The sequence below is a fragment of the Chelonia mydas genome, chromosome 2 (genome assembly GCF_015237465.2).
Source record: "Chelonia mydas isolate rCheMyd1 chromosome 2, rCheMyd1.pri.v2, whole genome shotgun sequence".
Taxonomy (NCBI): domain Eukaryota; kingdom Metazoa; phylum Chordata; order Testudines; family Cheloniidae; genus Chelonia; species Chelonia mydas.
The window spans coordinates 260,751,408-260,765,025 of NC_057850.1; the positions used below are offsets into that span (position 1 = coordinate 260,751,408).

The 13,618-nt window shown below is 56.8% G+C and overlaps 1 protein-coding gene and 4 non-coding genes across 5 annotated transcripts in view; 4 read left to right on the top strand and 1 right to left on the bottom strand.

Moving 5' to 3' along the window:
* The window catches only part of GIMAP8 (GTPase, IMAP family member 8), a 641,187-nt gene that overhangs the window by 495,047 nt on the left and 132,522 nt on the right, over positions 1-13,618 (bottom strand). The gene's annotated exons all lie outside the window — the stretch shown is intronic.
* On the top strand, positions 326-489 carry LOC119565654. Its single transcript, XR_005224480.1, has one exon. It is a non-coding gene; the product is annotated as a U1 spliceosomal RNA (small nuclear RNA).
* Positions 8,263-8,426, top strand: LOC114020426. The gene has a single exon (XR_003565245.2). It is a non-coding gene; the product is annotated as a U1 spliceosomal RNA (small nuclear RNA).
* Positions 10,213-10,373, top strand: LOC114020428. Its single transcript, XR_003565247.1, has one exon. It is a non-coding gene; the product is annotated as a U1 spliceosomal RNA (small nuclear RNA).
* Positions 11,438-11,601, top strand: LOC114020427. Its single transcript, XR_003565246.2, has one exon. It is a non-coding gene; the product is annotated as a U1 spliceosomal RNA (small nuclear RNA).

A 13,618-nucleotide genomic window follows, 5' to 3' on the forward strand; every position in this document is an offset into this window, starting at 1 on the left:
GGGGAGCTGGGGCGGGCCAGGGGAGAGAGCTCGGCCCGGGCAGGCAGGGGGAGGGGCCCGAGAGGGGGCGGAGCCGCGTGAGCACGTATGCAGATCTGTGTGCGAGCAGAGCACTGTGGGAGCGGAAGGGGGCTGCCGAGCGGGGCCGGAATTTGGCAGCCGGGGCTCGGCGGGGAGAAGGGTGGGGGCCCGAAGACACCCCGCGGCAGGTCGCGGCAGTGGGGGCCGGCGTGGGCGGGTCCGGCGGGCGTGTCGCGGCGGGCCCCACCGTGGGTTGAGAGTGCGGGGCGAGCGAGGGCCGGCGGCGGCTGGGGCTGCGCAACTCATACTTACCTGGCAGGGGAGACACCATGATCACGAAGGTGGTTTTCCCAGGGCGAGGCTCATCCATTGCACTGCGGGTGTGCTGACCCCTGCGATTTCCCCAAATGCGGGAAACTCGACTGCATAATTTGTGGTAGTGGGGGACTGCGTTCGCGCTCTCCCCTGGCCTGCGGTGAAAGACAGAAAAACAACTGCAGCTCGGGTCTGTAACTTCCCCGTGAGCTGCCTTAACTTGGTCCGCGGGGGGAACTGTTTATTTTGCGATTAACCTTTGGCATTTTTGCGCTTTCTGTACGTTGGTTTATATCTTCTGGGTTAGTCGGAGGTCTGGTTGCTTTCTTATTCTTCCCTGGGCTGTTAGAGCTGACCTGCTCTCTAGTCTCTTTTTGAGGGTTTTGAGCGACTGTTTTCTTTTGCCCTGAGGGGTGCAGCCTGGCTGCTCTGCCTCTTTCCTCGCTTGCAGCTTGTTGCCCATTCCTCCTTCTTGGGCTCTTCTTCCTGTGACGGGAGAACGGCCTGTCAAACACACTTATCTCATCTGGTTCTTTCACACCATTGTCTGGGGGATCATTGGTGTATCGTGCCCACCTCTGGGAGGGAACTTGTGTATTGCACCATTCTTCGGGGGGGCGGTGTTGACCTGGGAATGTGGCAGGGGAGTTTCACTTGGAGACCTGAGACCCTGTCAACTGAGCCGGGAGGGGGAGGTGACACCTCTGCCCGGGAATGTGAACAGAGGCTGCAGGAGGGAGCCTGCTGGGGGGGGTTAGTTTCAGTTTGGGGCTGGGTGGAGGAACACAGAGAACCCCAGGGCTGGGGTCTAAGCTCCCTGCTCCCCCAGAAGGACTTGACTGAGGGGTCCTGGTTGTACCCACAACCTCTGTTTTGGACTGTGTTCCTGTTGTCCAATAAACCTCTCGTTTTCCTGGCTGGCTGAGAGTCTCAGTGAATCCCAGGAGGAGGGGTTCAGGGCCTGGACTCCCCCACAGCCCATGACAACTGGTGGTAGTGGTGGGATCTACTGCACCCTGTGGACGGCACTTCGTGCAGTAAGTGACTGGGGAGCAGTAAAACAAAGGGGGATTGACGGGGACCAGGCATGCTGAAGATTCAGAGAGAGACGGTTTCAGGGGGCGGTTAACCCCTGGGAGTGTGTGACCAGCGAGAAGGACTTTTGCAGTAACAGGGTCCCCCGGGGGATTGCAGCGAGCGGTCCCAGGGGCGGAGGAGTCTGCAGCTCGACCCTGGCAAAGAGGTGGTGACCTCAAGAAGGACTGGCACATGAGGGGTTTTTCCTGGAAACCGTGGAAAGCGGCCCGGCCTGCGAGTGGCCAGCAGGGAGATGTACGCTAAACGCCTTAAGAGTGACCTGGTGGAGCTGTGCAGGCAGAGGGGGCTGCGCACTGGGAGGTCCACCAAGGTACAGCTGATTGCCCAGTTGGAGGAGAGGGATCGCTTGGATGACCCGATCCCTGTCCCGGAGGGAAGCCGCCCGGGGGACGCAGCGTGGGCCCTGGGGCCTGACCGGGCTGGGAGGGGTCAGACTGCTGCCCAGGACACCCCGAGACCCTTCCTACCTATGCCTGGGGGAGGGGTTGGGGGAAGCCCAGCGAATACCGAGGGCACCCTGACTCCAGCAGCCAGCAGGGGATCCTCCCGGCGGAGCTCCCCGTCCCTGGAGCGGATGCAGCTGGAATGGGAGGGGGAGATGAAAATGAGGGAGCTGGAGGATCATGAAAAGCAATGTAAGCATGAGGAGAAACAATGTCAACATGAGCAGGAGGAGAAGGAGAGGGAGCGTCAGGAGAAGGAGAAACAAAGTCAGCATGAACTGGAGCTGGCCAGGCTTAGGAGCAGTGGGGCCCCGGCTGCAGTGAGTGAGGGGGGACCCAAGACTGCAAGGAGCTTTGATAAGTGCTTCCTGGCCCAGCGTAAGGAGGGGGAGGACATAGATAGTTTCCTTACAGCCTTTGAGAATGCCTGTGAGCTGCACAGCGTTGACCCTGCAGACAGGCTCCAGTTCCTCACCCCCTTACTGGACCCCAAAGCCGTGGAGGTGTACAGCCGGATGACAGGGGCGGAGGCAGGGGACTATGAACTGTTCAAACAGACCCTGCTCCGTGAGTTTGGGCTGACCCCCGAGATGTACCGGAGAAGGTTCCGGAGTCATCGTAAAACGCCTGAGGTCACCTACCTACAACTGGTCAACCGGATGCAGGGATATGCCCGCAAGTGGACAGCGGGGGCCCAAGCTAAAGAGGACCTGCTTGACCTCATCGTACTGGAGCAACTGTATGAACGGTGCCCTTCCGACCTGAGGCTGTGGCTGGTGGACAAAAAGATAGAGAACCCCCAGCACGCAGGGCAGCTGGCTGACGAGTTTGTGAACAGTCGGTCAGGGGGTAGCCGGGAGGAGTCCCAAAAGAACAGGGCCCCCCCGATGCAGAGAGAGTCACCATGGGGCCTCCCGGCGGGGAAATAGGGAGAACCCCCTCCCAAGGGGAACGCCTGGCGTTGGTCCCCTCCGACCCTCTCGAGGGGACCAACGTGACCTGAGCTGCTATCACTGTGGCCAGAGAGGCCACGTACAGACCCAGTGCCCCGGGCTCAGGGACAGACTGAACAGACCCAACCTACCCAGGGTTAACTGGGTAGGGACCCAGCTGGACGAGGGGCAGACGACCCAAGCAAGGGGGGCTACCAGCTTACCACCTGCTCAGGAGGGAAGAGTACCCCCGGCCAGCCCCGCCAGAGAGCTGGAGGCTCTGGACTCAGGGTGCTCGGTTTACAGGGTGGGCGCGGGGCTGTCCCTCCGGAGAGAGTGCCTTGTTCCCCTGGAGGTGGATGGGAGGAAGGTCAATGGATACTGGGATACGGGCACGGAGGTGACGCTGGCCCGGCCCGAGGTGGTGGCCCCAGATCGGGTGGTGACCAACACCTACCTGACCCTGACGGGGGTGGGCGGGACCCCATTCAAGGTGCCTGTGGCAAGGCACCTGACACCTGAAAGGAGGGGCCAAGGAGGGCCCCAAGGACGTGGGGGTGCACCACCATTTGCCCACTGAGGTTTTGATGGGGGGAGACCTAGAGGACTGGCCAAGCAAGCCCCAGACCGCCCTGCTTGTGACCCGTAGCCAGAGCCGGCGAGGGGCACTGCACCCTGACCTTGGGGAGGGTACCACACTGGAGGCGCAGGACCCTACCCTGGTGGGGAGGGAGCGCCAAGGGGCACGGCTCAGAGAGGCGGAGGCCTCAGACCTGACCACTGAGGGGGAACCGGGCCCCATCCCTTCCCCAACCACTGAGTTCCAGGCCGAGTTGAGGAAAGATCCCTCCTTGCGGAAGCTCAGGGACCTGGCCGACCTCAGTGTGGGACGGACCATGAGGAGAGGCTGCCAGGAGAGGTTCCTGTGGGAGAAGGGGTTCCTGTACCGAGAATGGGCTCCCCCAGGGGAAGGGGAGTCCTGTGGGATCAGGAGGCAGCTGGTGGCCCCCCAGAAGTATCGCCGCAAGCTACTGTCCCTGGCCCATGACATCCCCCTCGCAGGGCACCAGGGAATCCGGCGCACCCGGCAGAGGTTGCTACAGAACTTTTACTGGCCCGGGGTCTTTACTACGGTCCGGCAGTATTGCCGATCCTGTGACCCCTGTCAGAGGGTGGGGAAGGCCCGGGACAAGGGGAAAGCGGCTTTGAGACCTTTGCCCATCATAGAGGAGCCTTTCCAGAAGGTGGCCATGGACATCGTGGGACCTCTGAGCAAGACGACCCGGACAGGGAAGAAATACATTCTGGTGGTGGTAGATTTTGCCACCCGCTACCCCGAGGCAGTGCCCTTAGTTTCCATTGAAGCCGACACCGTGGCAGATGCGCTCCTGACCATTTTCAGCCAAGTGGGGTTCCCCAAGGAAGTCTTGACAGACCAAGGGTCCAACTTCATGTTGGCCCTGCTCCGGTGCTTATTGGAGAAATGTGGGGTCCGGCACAACTGGGCATCAGCTTATCACCCCCAGTCCAGTGGGCTGGTGGAGAGGTTTAACGGGACGCTAAAGATGATGCTGAAAACCTTTATGAACCAGCACCCGCAGGATTGGGACAAGTACTTACCTCACCTGCTGTTCGCATACAGGGAGGTACCCCAGGAGTCTACCGGATTTTCGCCTTTCGAACTGTTATATGGAAGGAGGGTGAAGGGCCCCCTGGACCTGATGAGAGACGAGTGGGAGGGGAAGGCCACTCCCGATGGAGAGTCAGTGGTGGAGTATGTCCTGATCTTCCGAGAGAGACTGGCTGAACTCATGGGCCTGGCCAGGGAGAATCTGGCCAGAGCCCAGAGGAAGCAGAAGGTCTGGTATGACCGCACGGCGCGGGCCCGGGCCTACGCCACCGGGGATCAGGTGATGGTTCTCATCCCTGTGAGAAAGAACAAACTACAGGCCGCCTGGGAGGGCCCTTTCAAGGTTGTCAAGCAGCTCAATGAGGTAAACTATGTGGTGGAGCTGTCGAACCGGGTGCACCACCGCCGGGTGTACCATGTGAATATGATGAAGCCATATTATGCCAAGGGGAATGTGGTGTTGGCCGTGTGTGGACAGTGGGAGGAGCAGGGAGATGACCCTTTAGTAGATCTATTCCCTGGGACCAGAGCTGGTTCCCCCCTGGAAACAATTCCCCTCTCGGATCAGCTAACCCCTGCCCAGCAAGCTGAGATCAGAGGGGTGCTGCATCCGTACCAACAGCTGTTTTCCCACCAGCCTGGACGCAGTAATCTGACTGTCCACCGGGTGCAGACAGGGTCACAGGGAAAACTGCTCAGGACCTGGAAAGAGAGGTCCGGGACATGCTGGCTTTGGGGGTGATCCAGCCATTTGCCAGCCCTTGGGCCTTGCCGGTGGTGCTGGTCCCCAAAAAAGACGGGTCAGTCCGGTTCTGTGTGGACTATCGTAAGCTCAATGCCATCACTGTATCGGATGCCTACCCATGCCCAGGCTTGACGAGCTCCTAGACAAGCTGGGAGGAGCTCGGTACCTTACCACCATGGACCTTACAAAGGGCTACTGGCAAGTGCCGCTGGATGCAGATGCCCGGCTGAAATCGGCCTTTATCACCCCACTGGGGCTCTATGAGTTCCTGACCCTGCCTTTCAGCCTCAAGGGAGCACCGGCCACCTTCCAGCGCCTGGTGGATCAGCTACTGATGGGGATGGAGAGTTTTGCCGTGGCGTATATTGATGACATCTGTGTCTTTAGCCAGACCTGGGAGGACCACGTGTCCCAGGTTAGACAAGTGCTGGACCGACTCCAGGGGGCTGGGCTGACTGTAAAAGCAGAGAAGTGCAAGGTGGGGATGGCTGAAGTATCTTACCTTATCTTACCTGGGCCATCGTGTGTGGAGCGGCCACCTAAAGCCGGAACCAGCCAAGGTGGAGGTGATCAGAGACTGGCCCGCTCCCCACACCAAAAAGCAGGTCCAAGCCGTTATTGGGTTGGCAGGATACTACCGAAGGTTTGTGCCCCGCTTTAGAGCCATAGCCACCCACATCATTGAGCTATGCAAGAAGGGGAAGCCAGACAAGGTGGTCTGGACCGAGCAGTACCAGGAGGCTCTCCAGGCGCTGAAGGAGGCTCTGGTCAGTGGCCCAGTTCTGGCAAACCCAGCCTTTGACAAGCCCTTTGTGGTGTTCACCGAAGCCTCAGACACTGGACTGGGGGCGGTGTTAATGCAGGAGGATGAAAAGGGGGAGAGACACCCCATCGTGTACCTGAGCAAGAAGTTGCTACCCCGGGAGCAACACTACGCGGCCATCGAGAAGGAGTGCCTGGCCATGGTGTGGGCCCTCAAGAAACTAGAGCCCTATCTCTTCGGGCGACACTTCACCGTCTACACCGACCACTCTCCCCTGACCTGGCTGCACCAGATGAAAGGAGCCAACACCAAACTCCTGAGGTGGAGCCTGCTCCTGCAGGATGACAGCATGGACGTGGTCCACGTGAAGGGAAGTGCCAACGTGATAGCGGATGCGCTGTCCCAGAGAGGGGGCCCTGAACTTCCCCAGGTCACTGGTCAGCGTGACCCTGCTCAGTTCAGTCTCGAAGGGGGGAGAGATCATACATAAGATACTTACAGTTTCACACAATACCAGTCCAGTTCCTTGCTGTTTCCTATCTAACCTCTGCACACATACGGTATACCCTCCCTACCCTGAGCTGATGCCCGACTTTTGCGCTCAGTACAGGAAAACGAGAACTGAGAGGTAAACTGTGCAGGGAACTCTTCCTCAACCTGCACTCCACTCCCCAAGGGCCTTTCGGGGTCTTCTATGGACTTCAAGTTTCATTTGATTTCCCAGGTTTATGGTCTCATTAATTAGCCATCTCTCCTAATGCAGGGATCCTACCTGTCAGACCAAAGATCGATTGCCCAAAAGAGCTAAGAAACAGAACTAAATCTGAGCACTAGGCATCATGAGCATCGAGAATCTGACTGTGCCCTGGCAAGTTCAACGCTGCCGAAAGAAATCAGAAAAGAAGGGGCTCATCAGGTCCCCCTGCTAGCACCCAAATCTGGTGTCTAGTCAGTCTGCTGGGAAATAAGGAAAAGGAAATGAATAAAGAAGTCAGGAAATAACAAGGAAATGAAGAGGTTTGTCGAATGGGTTTCTGTCCGAATTGCAATCTTCCCAGCTACCAATCAAAGTTAAAGACCTAAAGTCAACCTATCGGCATCAGTACAGATTGTTAGATGGAAATTAACCCCATCTAACAAGAGTTAAGTGCCTGCAAGCAGCATGCAGACCGTTTAAAAGCACCGTAATGAGAGGCTCGGATGTAACGTATGCGCTAAATCAGAAAGGACAATAGGAGGACCAGAAGAACGCCACCCTAGGTAAACGGCAGAGTAATGGAGGCCGTTAGAGGCAAAAAGTCATCCTTCAAAAATTGGAAATCAAATCCTAGTGAGGATAATAGGAAGGTGCACGAACTCTGGCCGGTTAAGTGTCAAAGTCTAACAAGTTAGGCCAAGAAAGAATCTGAGAAGCAACGTCCTAAAGACACAAAAGCGAACCAGAAGAATGTTTTAAGTACATCAGGGGCAGGCAGCCTGCCGAAGAGGCGGTGGGGCACTAGCTGCCGAAGCAGGAGTCTAGGAAGACGAGGCCATTGCAGAGAAGCCCGGCGAATTCTTTGCCGCGCTGTTCGCTGCAGAGGACGGGAGGGAGAGTCCCACAGGGGAGCGGTCCTTCTCGGGTGACAGACCTGAAGTGCCAGTACCCCCCACCTCGGGGGGGTCATTCGTGTATCGCACCCACTCGGGGGTGGGTCACTGGGGGGGGTCACTGGTGTCTCGCACCCACCTCTGCGGGGAGGAGAACGAAACGCGGCGTCCCCCCCCCCCGGCAGAGGCGGGGCCCCGATCCCGGCTATGCCCGGGTCTCTCCGGGAGCCTGGTCCCGGGGCCGGGCCGGTACGGCTCTAGGGCCGCCGGGCTCTGGCGCGTTACTGAGGCCGGGGGCGGCTCGGCCCCCCCGCCGCGGGGAGCGGGCCCGGCCGGACCGGGCGGCCCTTGGGCCAGGGCGCCTGGCGGGGGAGGGGCCGGCCGCGGGGCTCGGCGCGGGGGGGAGCCGGGGCGGGCCAGGGGAGAGCGCCCGGCCCGGGCAGGCAGGGGGAGGGGCCCGAGAGGGGGCGGAGCCGCGTGAGCACGTATGCAGATCTGTGTGCGCGCAGAGCACTGTGGGAGCGGGAGCTGGCTGCCGAGCGGGGCCCGAATTTGGCAGCCGGGGCTCGGCGGGGAGAAGGGTGGGGGCCCGGAGACACCCCCGGGCAGGTCGCGGCAGTGGGGGCCGGCGTGGGCGGGTCCGGCGGGCGTGTCGCGGCGGGCCCCACCGTGGGTTGAGAGTGCGGGGCGAGCGAGGGCCAGCGGCGGCTGGGGCTGCGCAACTCATACTTACTTGGCAGGGGAGACACCATGATCACGAAGGTGGTTTTCCCAGGGCGAGGCTCATCCATTGCACTGCGGGTGTGCTGACGCCGGCGATTTCCCCAAATGCGGGAAACTCGACTGCATAATTTGTGGTAGTGGGGGACTGCGTTCGCGCTCTCCCCTGGCCGGCGGTGAAAGACAGAAAAACTTCAGCAGCCGCTGTTCGTAATTTCTCTATGCGCTGGTCCGGGGGGGCGGTGCCGGTGCGGGCTATTTAGCTTCTGGATAGTCTTTGCTGTGTTTGCATTTTCTGTACTTGGGTTTATAACCCGCTAAGTTCGGTGTTAGTCGGAGGTCTGGTTGCTTTCTTGTTCTTCCCTGGGCTGTTGTATCTGATCTGCTCTCTAGTTTATCTGTGTGGGTTTTGAGCGACTGTTTTCTTTTGCCCTGAGGGGTGCAGCCTGGCTGCTCTGCTTCTTTTCCCGCTTGCAGCTTTTTGCCCATTTCTCCTTCTTGGGCTCTTCTTCCTCTGACGGGAGAACGGCCTGTCAAACACACTTGTCTCACCTGGTTCCTTTGCACCATCGTCTGGGGGGTCACTGGTGGATCGCAGCCACCTCGGGGGGGGGGGAAACGGGACTCTGGTGGATCACACCATCTTCGGGGAGACACTCGTGTATCGCCACCATCCTCTTGGGGGCGGTCACTGGTGGATTGCATCCACCTTGGGGGTGGGGGTCACTGGTGTATCGCACCCACCTCGGGGGAGGGTGGTCACTGGTGTTGTTATATCAATAAAATAAAAACCGGCAAGATCTTATTAAAGGGGAAAAGGCAAAATTCTACATTTATTGTGAATACAGAAAGAATCATAGTAAGTAGTTAGTTATAGCTATAACATTCCATCCAATCTCATATTTATTCACACACACACAGGTTCTGCAAGGTTGTTATCATAGTTACCAGCCTTAGAGTTGCTCATGCCAAGCCACTGGCCACGTGGCCTGTGTTATACCAATAAAATAAAAACTAGCAGGATCATAGAATATCAGGGTTGGAAGGGACCTCAGGAGGTCATCTAGTCCAATCCCCTGCTCAAAGCAGGACCAATCCCCAACTAAATCATCCCAGCCAGGGCTTTGTCAAGCCTGACCTTAAAAATATCTAAGGAAGGAGATTCCACCACCTCCCTAGGTAACACATTCCAGTGTTTCACCACCCTCCTAGTCAAAAAGTTTTTTCTAATATCCAACCTAACCCTCCCCCACTGCAACTTGAGACCATTACTCCTTGTCCTGTCATCCGCTATCACCGAGAACAGTCTAGATCCATCCTCTTTGGAACCCCCTTTCAGGTAGTTGAAAGCAGCTATCAAATCCCCCCTCATTCTTCTCTTCTGCAGACTAAACAATCCCAGTTCCCTCAGCCTCTCCTCATAACTCATATGTTCCAGTCCCCTAATCATTTTTGTTACCCTCCGCTGGACTCTTTCCAGTTTTTCCACATCCTTCTTGTAGTGTGGGGCCCAAAAATGGACACAATACTCCAGATGAGGCCTCACCAATGAGGAATAGAGGGGAACGATCACGTCCCTCGATCTGCTGGCAACGCCCCTACTTATACAGCCCAAAATGCCATTGGCCTTCTTGGCTACAAGGGCACACTGTTGACTCATATCCAGCTTCTCGTCCACTGTTTCCAGTCTGCCCTCCGGGGGTCCTCTGGTTATTTCCACTTGACACCTTCTTCAGCCGATGGACACTGGATTCTTAGGCTGGCCCTCTCTGATCATTCAGTTATTATCCACACCAAGCATCCATCCACATACATCCTCTATCTCTATTTTAATCACAATTGTTAACAAAGCGAGAGGAATACAACACAAGGGCGGGGAGTCTCTGGCTCTTGTTTCCGTTTTTACAGAGTATTGCTTTGAGTCTCTCTCTGTGTGTGAGTAGTTGTTGTTACAAAGAATTGCTTTGAGAAAAGACTCTGCCTTAGAACATGGTTTTCCCAGGGCGAGGCTCATCCATTGCACTGCGGGTGTGCTGACCCCTGCGATTTCCCCAAATGCGGGAAACTCGACTGCATAATTTGTGGTAGTGGGGGACTGCGTTCGCGCTCTCCCCGGCGTTCGGTCAAAGACAGAAAGACCTCAGCAGCCGGTGCTCGTAACTCTCTGTGCGGTGCCTTGGTTGGGCCCCAGCGGGGGCTGCTTAGCTTGTGAATAGTCCTTGGCACGTTTGTATTTTCTGTACTTGGGTTTATAACCCGCTAAGTTCGGTGTTAGTCGGAGGTCTGGTTGCTTTCTTTTCTTCCCTGGGCTGTTGTATCTGCTCTGCTCTCTAGTTTATCTGTGCGGGTTTTCAGCGACTGTTTTCTTTTGCCCTGAGGGGTGCAGCCTGGCTGCTCTGCTTCTTTTCCCGCTTGCAGCTTGTTGCCCATTTCTCCTTCTTGGGCTCTTCTTCCTGTGACGGGAGAACGGCCTGTCAAACACACGTGTCTCCCCTGGTTCCTTCGCACCAGCCTCTGGGGGATCGTTGGTGTATCGCGCCCACCTCTGGGAGGGCACTCGTGTATCGCACCATCCTTTCGGGGGGGGTCCCTGGTGTCTCGCACCATCCTCTGGGGGGGAAGCGTGCCCCCCCCCGGCAGAGGCGGGGCCCCGATCCCGGCTGTGCCCGGGTCTCTCCGGGAGCCTGGACCCCGGGCCGGGCCGGCTACGGCTCTAGGGCCGCCGGGCTCTGGCGCGTTACTGAGGCCGGGGGCAGCTCGGCCCCCCCGCCGCGGGGAGCGGGCCCGGCCGGACCGGGCGGCCCTTGGGCCAGGGCGCCTGGCGGGGGAGGGGCCGGCCGCGGGGCTCGGCGCGCGGGGGAGCCGGGGCGGGCCAGGGGAGAGCGCCCGGCCCGGGCAGGCAGGGGGAGGGGCCCGAGAGGGGGCGGAGCCGCGTGAGCACGTATGCAGATCTGTGTGCGAGCAGAGCCTTGTGGGAGCGGGAGCTGGCTGCCGAGCGGGGCCCGAATTTGGCAGCCGGAGCTCGGCGGGGAGAAGCGTGGGGCCCGGAGACACCCCCGGGTAGGTCGCGGCAGTGGGGGCCGGCGTGGGCGGGTCCGGCGGGCGTGTCGCGGCGGGCCCCACCGTGGGTTGAGAGTGTGGGGCGAGCGAGGGCGGGCGGCGGCTGGGGCTGCGCAACTCATACTTACCTGGCAGGGGAGACACCATGATCACGAAGGTGGTTTTCCCAGGGCGAGGCTCATCCATTGCACTGCGGGTGTGCTGACCCCTGCGATTTCCCCAAATGCGGGAAACTCGACTGCATAATTTGTGGTAGTGGGGGACTGCGTTCGCGCTCTCCCCTGGTCTGCGGTGAAAGACAGAAAAGCCTTAGTGGCCGTTGTTTATGACGTGTTCTACCCTGACCCGGTCTGCGAGGGGAGCTGCGTGGTTTGTGAACAGTCCTTAGCCCGTCGATGATTTTCACTGCGGTCAGCTCGCAGGCTTTCCCTTGCACCCCTGTGTTCTCTGTTAATGGAGTTCGGAGGGGAGGGAGAGTTACACATCAGAGCGGTGTTTCTTGGGTGACAAATCTGAAGTACTAGCCTGGGATAAGAAGTTTTACAACCAATTGTTCAATTAAACAGAAGAAGTCACCAGGGGCAGATGGCATTCGACTGCGAGTTCTGAGGGAGCTCAAATATGAAATTGCAGAACCACGAGCTGTAGTGTGCAAGCTACCACTGAAGGAAGCCTGTGTTGCAGCTGACCGGCAGGTAGCTCTCGTAGCCTCAATTTTTAAAATGGGCTCTAGAGGCGAGTCTGGCAATTGCAGGCCGGTGAGCCGAACTTCAGTAACCGGCAAATTGGTAGAAACCCAGCTAAACAGGCTCTATGGGGAAAGGGTGAACACAGCTTTTGGAAAGGGAACTCATACCTTACCAAATGGTCTAGTCTTCTTTGAGGATTTCAAAAAGCGTGTGGATAAGAATGGTTCAGTCGATATAGCGAACTGGGATTTTCAGAAAGCCTTTGCCAGGGTCTCTCACCAAAGGCTCTAAAGAAAACAAAGTGGTTATGGATAAGAATGTAAGAATGGCCATGTGGGGTCAGACCAAAAATCCATCTAGCCCAGTCTCCTGTCCTCTGACAGTGGCCAAGGCCAGGTGCCCCAGAGGGAATGAACAGAACAGGTAACCATCGAGTGATCCATCCCCTGTCGCCCATTCCCAGCTGCTGGCAAACAGGGGTTAGCTAGGGATATCGCTGACTAAGCGCCATTGAGGGCCCTATCTTCCATGAATTTATCTACTTCTTTTTTGAACCCTGTTATAGTCTTGGCCCTCACAACATCCTCTGGCAAGGAGTTCCACAGGTTGACTGTGTGTTGTGTGAAGAAATACTTCCTTTTGTTTGTTTTAAACTTGCTGCCTATTAATTTCATTTGGTGACCCCCTAGTTCTTGTGTTATGAGAAGGAGTAAATAACACTTCCTTATTTACTTTCTCCACACTGGTCATGATTTTATAGACCTCTATCATATCCCCCCTTAGTCGTCTCTTTTCCAAGGTGAAAAGTCCCAGTCTTATTAATCTCTTCTTATACAGAAGCTGCTTCATACCCCTAATCATTTTTGTTGCCCTTTTCTGAATCTTTACAATTCCAATATATCTTTTTTTGAGATGGGGCGACCACATCTGCACACAGTATTCAAGGTGTGGGCACACCATGGATTTATATAGAGGCAACATGATATTTTCTGTCTTATTATCTATTCCATTCCTAACGATTCTCAACATTCCGCTGCACATTGAGTGGATGTGTTCAGAGAACTATCCACAGTGACTCCAAGATCTCTTTTTTGAGTGGTAACAGCTAATTTAGACCCCCATCGTTTATAGTTAAAGTTGGGATTATGTTTTCCAATGTGCATTACTTTGCATTTATCAGCATTGACTTTCATCTGCCATTTTGTTGCCCAGTCACCCAGTTTTGTGAGATCTCTTTGTAGCTCTTCGCAGTCTGCTTTGGACTTAACTATCTTGAGTAGTTTTGTATCACCTGCAAATTTTGCCACCTCACTGTTTACCCCTTTCCCCAGATCACTGATGAATAAGTTGAACAGTACTGGTCCCAGTATGGACCCCTGGGGGACACCTGGGGATAAGAGGGACGATTCTTTTCTGACACTGGCCGACCAGGTGCCAGCTTGTGCCAAGGCCCCCTAGGCCTTACTGAAAAGTGGCAAATGCATGGCTGGAAACTAGTCTTGCTCACCTGTTTGTTAGTGTTGTTAAAACAGTCATTAGATTTATAAAAATGTTTCGTGTTTAGACTTTATGAAAAGCTTGTGAGTTGCTGCATGCCTTATTCTCACCTCTA